Raw genomic sequence first — 8,492 nt, forward strand, 5'->3', positions numbered from 1 at the left:
TTTTTAGATTCTTTTCCCATATAGGTCATTACAGAGTATTGAGTAGAGTTCCCTGTGCTATACAGTAAGTTCTTATTAGTTATCTATTTTATATAGAGTAGTGTATATATGTCAATCCCAATCTCCCAATTTATTCCTCTCCTATCTTTTCCCCCTTGGTAACCATAAGTTTGTTTTCTACATCTGTGACTCTATTTCTGTTTTGTAAATAAGTTCATTTGTACCATTATTTTTAGATTCCACATATAAGTGATATCATATTATATTTGTCTTTCTCTGTCTGACTTCACTTAGCATGACAATCTCCAGGTCCATCCAGGTTGCTGCAAATGGCATTATTTCATTCTTTTTTATGGCTGAGTAATATTCCATTGTATATATGTACCACATCTTTACCCATTCATCCATTTATAGACATTTAGGTGCTTCCATGTCCTGGCTATTGTAAATAGTGCTGCAATGAACATTGAGGTGCATGTATATTTTCCAATTATGGTTTTCTCCAGGTATATACTCAGGAGTGGGATTGCTGGATCATATGGTCACTCTATTCTTGGTTTTTAAAAGAACCTCCATACTGTTCTCCATCATGGCTGTACCAATTTACCAACAGTGTAGGAAAGTTCCCTTTTCTTCACACCCTCTCCAGCATTTGTTTTTTGTAGATTTTTTGATTATGGTCATTCTGACTGGTGTGAGATGATACCTCATTGTAGTTTTTATTTGCATTTCTCTAATAATTAGTGATGTTGAGCATCTTTTCATGTGCTTTTTGGCCATCTGTATGTCTTCCTTGGAGAAATGTCTATTTAGATCTTCTGCCCACTTTTTGACTGGGTTGTTTGCTTTATAAAGTAAGTTAAAATGAAATCATAGTATCAATGAGTGTTTATAATAGGAAAGAATCTTCAAAATCATGTACTGTTCCCAGACTCAGAGAGGTTTAATTCATGAGACCAAGAGTCAATGACAATGGCCAAAATAAATTGAGCTATTACGTGGCATGTGAAGTTCCAAACACATTTTCACAGGCCCCCCAAGGGTAACCAAGCTAACTGCTTAGTAATGTATTTTGTTTGATTAAATTTCATTAATACTATTATGAAAAGTCAGTGAAGCTAGTGAGGAGAGAATCATTTTCCCCCCAAAGGGTGTGCTTTAGATGTTTAATAGGGCAATTTGACTATGCTTAAAATGTAAAATTGTCTTTCTTTTTCCCCCAAGAATGTCCCTATCTGCAGCTTTCAAAACTGACTTCATTCAACCTCATTTATTTAAATGTCTACTGAATTCCCCCAAGCCTCTCAGTCAACAAATAAATTTGGGGCATAGCAAAACTTTCCTCAAATGATTTTTAGTATAGGAAGAAAGGAAAGCTTTGCATATTAGCTCAGAAACAATTGAAAATAGACATATAAGTACATACGTATTCTCCATATATTAGTTCTCAGAGGATTGTGCCAATCTATTTAGTACTCACATTCCAGAACATACTTGTTATCTGCCCCCTCCTCATAGGAATAAAGGATTCCTTCAACTCAAATGCTCAGGCCCAACAGTTTGTGGAAGATGTGTGCTTATATGCCCAAGTACCCCACTTTGACATTAAATGTACATTTTTGAGTGTTTAGCTGGTTTTTGACTTTTGAAATAATTAAAGAAAAATCCTCTTTTTTCATACATTGTATTGGTTTCACACTGGTGCCATAATGAATTACCAAAAACTTAATGGCTTAAATCAATACAAATTTTTATCTTATAGTTCTGGACATCAGAAATCTGAAATGAGTCTTACAGGGCTAAAATCAAGGTGTCAGAATTCTGTTTATTCTGGAAGCTCCAGGACAGAAGCTGCTTGCTTTTTCCATCTTCCAACCTTCATACCTTGGTTCATGGCCCTATATCACTCCAACCTCTGCTTCAATTGTCACGTGTCTGTCTCTGATTCTGACCCTCCTGCCTTCCTCTTTTAAAAACCCTTGTGATTACACTGAATCCACCCAGATAATCTGGGATAATCTCCTCATTTCAGTATCCTTAAATTAATCACATTTGCAAAGTCATTTTTGCCATGAAAGATAACATACTCACAGATTTTGAGTCTCAGAATGTGACCTTCTTTGGAGATCCATTATTCAGACTACCACAGACGTCAAAAGCTAAGTAAGAGAAAAAAAGAAAAATAAATAACTTTCAAGAAATTAATAATTTTGAAAGCAATCACTTTCAAAGGATTTCTTCCATTCCTTTTTTTTTCCAAAAAAAAAGAAAAAAAACAAAGACATCAGAGTACCTTTACAACCAGCACAATATGAACATAATACAAAATAATGTAAGATTTTAAGCTTTTTCCAGAAAGTAAATGAACTTTTGCCAAGTAAGTCATAGTTTCTAACTTATAGTGTGGTCAAGGACAAACAAAAAGTTACTTTGCTATATGAGGAAACTAATATACACATAAAGAAGAGCTCATTTTAAAACACATTATCTGCCAAAATAAAATAGCAATTTTAACCTACCAACTTGAAATTACACAGAAATTTCAAAAGTAATTTAGAATTGTGAGCTGGAAGGGATTACAGGCAACGTAATACCCTAAATGTGCATGACAGATGCTTATTTGTGCCAGAGGTCAATGCTCAGTTATATTCTGTATGTCATCAGCTGAGCCAGACAAAGGGAGGATGCTACTGGGGGAGAAATGGATTGAAAGAGGAAGATCTGATATTAAGATACACACACAAAAAAGAGTGAAAATTAAATAAATTTTAAGAATCTCTAAAAGAAACCAAAGAGGAAGAGGAAGAAAAATGAAACAAAACAAACTACCAATAATTTTCTACAGGGTCAATCTCTAAGTATATGAAAACAGGTACGACACTGGTATTTGCTGAGCATTCTATGATGCATTTGACCCTAATCCTGCATTATTTAATTTAATTCTTTTGGAAGCCCTGTGGGGTAGACTTACTGATGCCCATTTTATAGATGAGGATGCTAGAGAACAAAGATCTATGGATGGGATGAAGGTCACAAAGCAAATTTGGCAGCAGCCAAAGGAAAAAAAAATCTAAATTGAGTCTTTTGCTTCCAATGCCCTTTTTAGCATGCTATTCCTGCTATTTCCTGCTGCTTTAAATTTTCTGGAAAAAATGCTTCTGTATTATGTTTTTTGTTTTTGTTTTTGTTTTTACATTAGAACACACAACTAAGACATAGTATTTTTCTCAGTGTAACTAAAGTCAATATTTCTTTTAACTGTTGTTAGAAATGATATTGTGATGGGTAGATAGGGTACCTAATATGCTGAAAAAGCTAACTTTTGCCTATATTCTCAAAACAAAGCCAAAAACTATTCAAGAGTAAAACACATCAAAAATCCCTACCAAGTGCCCAACACTGCTCTAGGAGTTTGAAATCCGATAATGAACAGGGCACACAGAGCTCATGCCCATGTGGTGCTCACCTTTTAAGTGGGGAGGAAAGGCAATTGATTATATTAAAATTGAGAATAAGGGGAGATGAGTATTATGATAAGACAAGTTTGAGCTATGGTGGGTATGCAGAGCAAGGGCACCTAACTTAGTTTCTAAAGAATCAGGAATGGCTTCCCAGAAGAAATGGCACTTGTCCTGAGACTCAAGGGATAGTTAGGAATTAGCTAGAAGTAAAGGTAAATGTTGGTTAGGGGATATTATCTAATTAAGCTTTATATTTCAAACTTTTAGGTTCAGTGAGCACTTGATAAACTGATTTTAAGAAGGAAATTTAAAACGATGAGTACTATTCATGGTGGCAGTTAAGGTATATGATTAAAACCTGAAGCTGTGATAAAAGGAAATGCAAGTTCTCCCCCATATCTTTCTCAAATAGAACTGGATAGGGCCTGCTACAAGAAACTCTGAAAAAAATCACTTTTTAATGTTTAGTAGCATAAAAGAACTGTGAACTTTGAAACACTATAGATCTTAGGCTCAGTAAGACGCTTTACTTCTTTTTAAATTTCCAGTGCATACCCAGCAATTCACCCATTGTTTAATTAGTGTCACTATGGCTCTATAAGGGTGTTGTCCACGTGTTGCAAAGATGGAAACGTTCTGTAAATCTGCATTATCCAATATGGTATCCAATGCCCACATGTGGCTATTGAACCCTCAAAAAGTGGCTAGTGTGACTGAAGAGCTACATTCTAAATTTTATTTAATTTTCAGAAATTTAACAAATATCTAAACAGCACAGACCTATAACATGAGGGGATAATAGAACATATTATTTCCAAGAAGAATCTAAGGTGAAAACGTAAAAGCATTCAGATGACTATATAGTTCTATAGCTAATATATTTGATGTTGAGATCAAGGGAACTATCATGTTCTCTCACAATAGATATCAAAGTGTCAGAGTCAAGGACAGAACATTACCTGGGAGACAACACGTATGCAGTCCTGTGGCAATTTATGAGGCCTAATCCTTATCTAAGTGCCAGCAATATACAGTTGTCTTGGATTAAGCTCTATACAGATCCTTAGTATCTACAGATTTTTGACAAATGTTACAATCTCTTTGAGTGTCAGTGCCCTAACCTGAAAAATGAGGATATTTAGTAACCACAAAAAAATAGCATGTGTTATCTGAGTAGTTCAGTATCTCTCATATATTAAGCCCTTAAGAGAAAGGAGTTGATTACCCTTTCCAGAATCATCTAAGTCATTTGGAAGGAGAATAACTTGATCTTTGGACCTTATTTCATATTGCAGATTCATTTACAAGTACTTTCTGACAAGTCAATGAAACCTGAATAGGAGCGACTATTAAGATGTAGACAGTGAGGAAAGAATAAGACAACAGGTTAATTTCAGACTATCCCAAAGAGCCAAAATGGAACAAGAACTGCATTTATCTATTACAAATCATGGCTGAAGTTAAGCTGCTTTTAATCCTTGGAATTACTCAGACTTTCCAAGGGGAGGAGAAGTTTTACCTAGAAAACTGTGTGTGGGGAAAACCCACACAGCTCTAGGTAAAACTTTGCAACTGTTTACAAGACAAAAAGGAACTCTCTATAGAAACCAAATATAAACAGCATATGTTATTAAACTCAAAACACATGAAAGAATAAAAGAAAGTCACGTATATTTTCTCAATGTGACAGAGTCTGAGGCAAGTCTTGGGAGAAGTTGAATAAGGCCACAAAAAAGGCTTTAGCTTCTTTCAAAGATCATTAAAATAGCCCCCTTCCCCACAAAAGGATTTTGCCTCTTTAATATGGATGCCACTCAGAAGCCCATAGAATACATTAAATTCTTAGAGCATACATTCATTGTATGTGATGGAACGTAACTATAGCTGCACGATGTGAATTTATAACTGGGTAAGGAAGGTCTTTCCTGCTGAACCCCTTGAAATAGATGGGGATTGTGTCCTCGACTTATTTTTCATTTTAAAGGTTTCATTACAGTTTCATTTAAGAGGATGGTGAGTATCATTTATTTTGGAATTAGTCCTCATGAAAAAAGTGTGTCATCCTGTGCATTGGTTTTCTACTGTTACCACAAATTTGGGGGGTTTAAAACAACACCCATTTATTAGTTCAGAGCTCTGTAGGGTTATCTGCTTGGGGGTTCGCAAAGCTGATGCCAAGGTGTTGGCTTATTGTAACCTCATCTGGAGTTTGGGGTCCTCTTCCAAGTTGTTCTGGCTGTTGGTAGAATTCCATTTCCTCACTGGCTGTCCGGTAGGGCCTCTCTCAGCTTTTTAACGCCACTCACATTCCTTCTCCAGTGGTTCCCTCCATCTTCACACCAGTAACAGTGAGTCAAGTGCCCCTCAAGCTTTGAATCTCTCTGATTTCCTCTTTCTACCACTGGCCAGAGAAAACTCTCTGCTTTTATAGTGGCTCATGTGATTAGATTAGGCCCACCCTTATCATAAGATCGACTCTGCCGTGTAATATACGTAACCACCAGAAAGATATATTTATGTATTCGGAAGATTAAGTCATTTCTGGGGGACTTGGAATTCTGCCTGTCACACTGTGTATGGAACGCACAGGATGTCTTCTGATGAAGGCATGTAGTATCAGCAGCATTAAAATACTGCCCACAGAGTTTGCTCTTTTATTTAAACAAGCATTACAAAATGTAACCCATTTTCCTGTACTACATCACTCCCAGAAAACTGAAGACTAGCTTCTGGGTTAGTTTATCTAATTCTGAATATATTAATTTAATCAAAATCTATTTAGCCACACTAGTGGCTAAGATATATACTGCTTTCTCTAGATACCAACTTGAAGAAGACAAGGTTTGTGGCCCATAAAGAAGTTGTATTTTAGTGCAGGAAATGGATACACAAACCACTATGACAAAATGTGATAAGTGTTCTACTGAAGGTCTGGATGAACAGCCATCCCCTAGCAGCTCTTAATAGGTGAATAACAGTACCTCAGATGCAGTGTGAGAGAGTGTAAAAAGCATACACCTTGGAGACCACAGAAGGGATTCATAGACAGTTTTCCCCACTTACTAGTTATTCAGCCTTGAGATATTTGCTTAACAACAGTTTAGTGGAAATTACTAAACATACTTCATGTGTTTGTTAGAGGATTATAAATAATATGACATATATAAAAGCATGCAAGTAGCTCTTAGCATTTATAGGTTTTTCCCTCTTTCAGAGAAAGTCTTTGTAACCTCTACCTCAGTGTAAACCACAGAAGTTCAGAGAGAAGATGAGTCAAACAAACAGCTTTGTTTTCAGGCTCATCATGATTGTCTAGGGGAAGATCTTCCCCAGAAACTGCCCTACCTTTTCACCCCTCAGGCTTTCATTTGTGGTATTTCAACTAAGATTTGATGAATGGTGCTCTACAAGTTAATATGAGTATGATATAGAACAATAAACACTTGCATTTTTTTTTGCCTTTCAGAAGCTTTCAGATTACTCACAGATAATAACCACCTAGCATGTGATGACAATTATCTTAAAATAACAAAACACCAATTAACAACACATGTTGGAAAGCGACTTAAAGACAGTTGGTCAGTTCTTGTATGTCAGATATCTCTTGAGAACTCTTATTTGTACTATTGACTTGCTTATCAGATTTTTCTTCACAGGCAGATAAAAAGATATATGTCACACAGAATCTTTGAATGACTCCAGATTCTAAATTAATGGGGCTTGAATCAGTAAGATATTCATCAGCATACACGTTCTTCCAAGTATTTTTCACTTGGGTTGTTTGTGAAATTTCAGAATTCATCCCACGGAAGACAGGCTCCATGTGAGGCTTAATTCTGAAAATTATGAACTTCCTGTGTTTATAGTAAACACTGGGAATTTGAGAGGACCGAGCTCTTTGTCAATCTCATGATGAGTGACTTTGTAAAGGTGAACAGATCCAAATGTAAGATAAGGCCAGGAGAGCTGGATCATGTATCTTAGTTGCCTAAACTTTGTCAGTCTGTGAGATTTAACTGTGAAGGTTATTCACAGTTAACCACAGCAGGAAGCTCACAGTAACTTGCTGGTCTTGGATTTTAAAAGAACCTCAATTACGAAAAAAAAAAAATCTTATCGGATTTCAATGTTTCATTTTTCATTTTAAATCATATTAAAAAAACAATTTTTAAGGCAGTATATACATGACATATGAGCTCTACTTTTAGTCTTCAAGACGTCCTGCCCCACACAGTAATCGCACTGATCCCTTTTATTCTACTTAAAAGGTGATCAATAAGGGTTTAACACAGAGCAGTTGAAGAACATAAGGATGTTTCCATCATATTTATTACCTGGAGAAGACTGCTAATCCACCCTTCATTGTTCCACAAATAAGAATATATAATATATATTACATATATATGGATCTATATGTATGTATGTGTATATGTATGTATGTATATGTATATATATATATAAAATAAAATGGGCTTTTAAATATATCTAACAACTTCTCCCTGATTTTTTAAGGATTAGTCAGTGCTGCACCATGCTCCCATTAATTGTCTCTGAAAATGATTATATCTCGTACCTTATTTTGAATTATTTCTTTGCTGGAGTATCTCTTCTGTAATTCAGTAAACTCATCCAGGGTCCATTAACTATATTTAGAATTCTACTGCAAACACATAGCTCAGGGCCTTGATTAGTAAATGTGCATTGAACTGAAATGAAATTATGGTCAGAGTTCTCAGCAGTAAATTTATGTGTCTGAGTCAATCAGCCTGTCAGTATGTAATACCTTGATTGGCTTCTATAAGGTTCAACTTACTGATACATTTCTGGGTCTAAAAAAGAAAAAAAAGCATTAAAATTGCTAACTTTTATTATAAAAGCCTGGGAAGTATGTTGTCTTAGTTGAAGCTGAATTTTAGAGGAAAATGTCCCAGATTAAAGCAACACTTTGGCATAGCTACTCTCTGTTATCAGAGATTGAATATAATATTCGTGGCTTCCTCCTTTTTTTTCAACCTCACAGATTGTTACCAC

The sequence above is a fragment of the Hyperoodon ampullatus genome (genome assembly GCF_949752795.1).
Source record: "Hyperoodon ampullatus genome assembly, chromosome: 17".
In the NCBI taxonomy this organism is placed as follows: Eukaryota; Metazoa; Chordata; class Mammalia; order Artiodactyla; family Ziphiidae; genus Hyperoodon; species Hyperoodon ampullatus.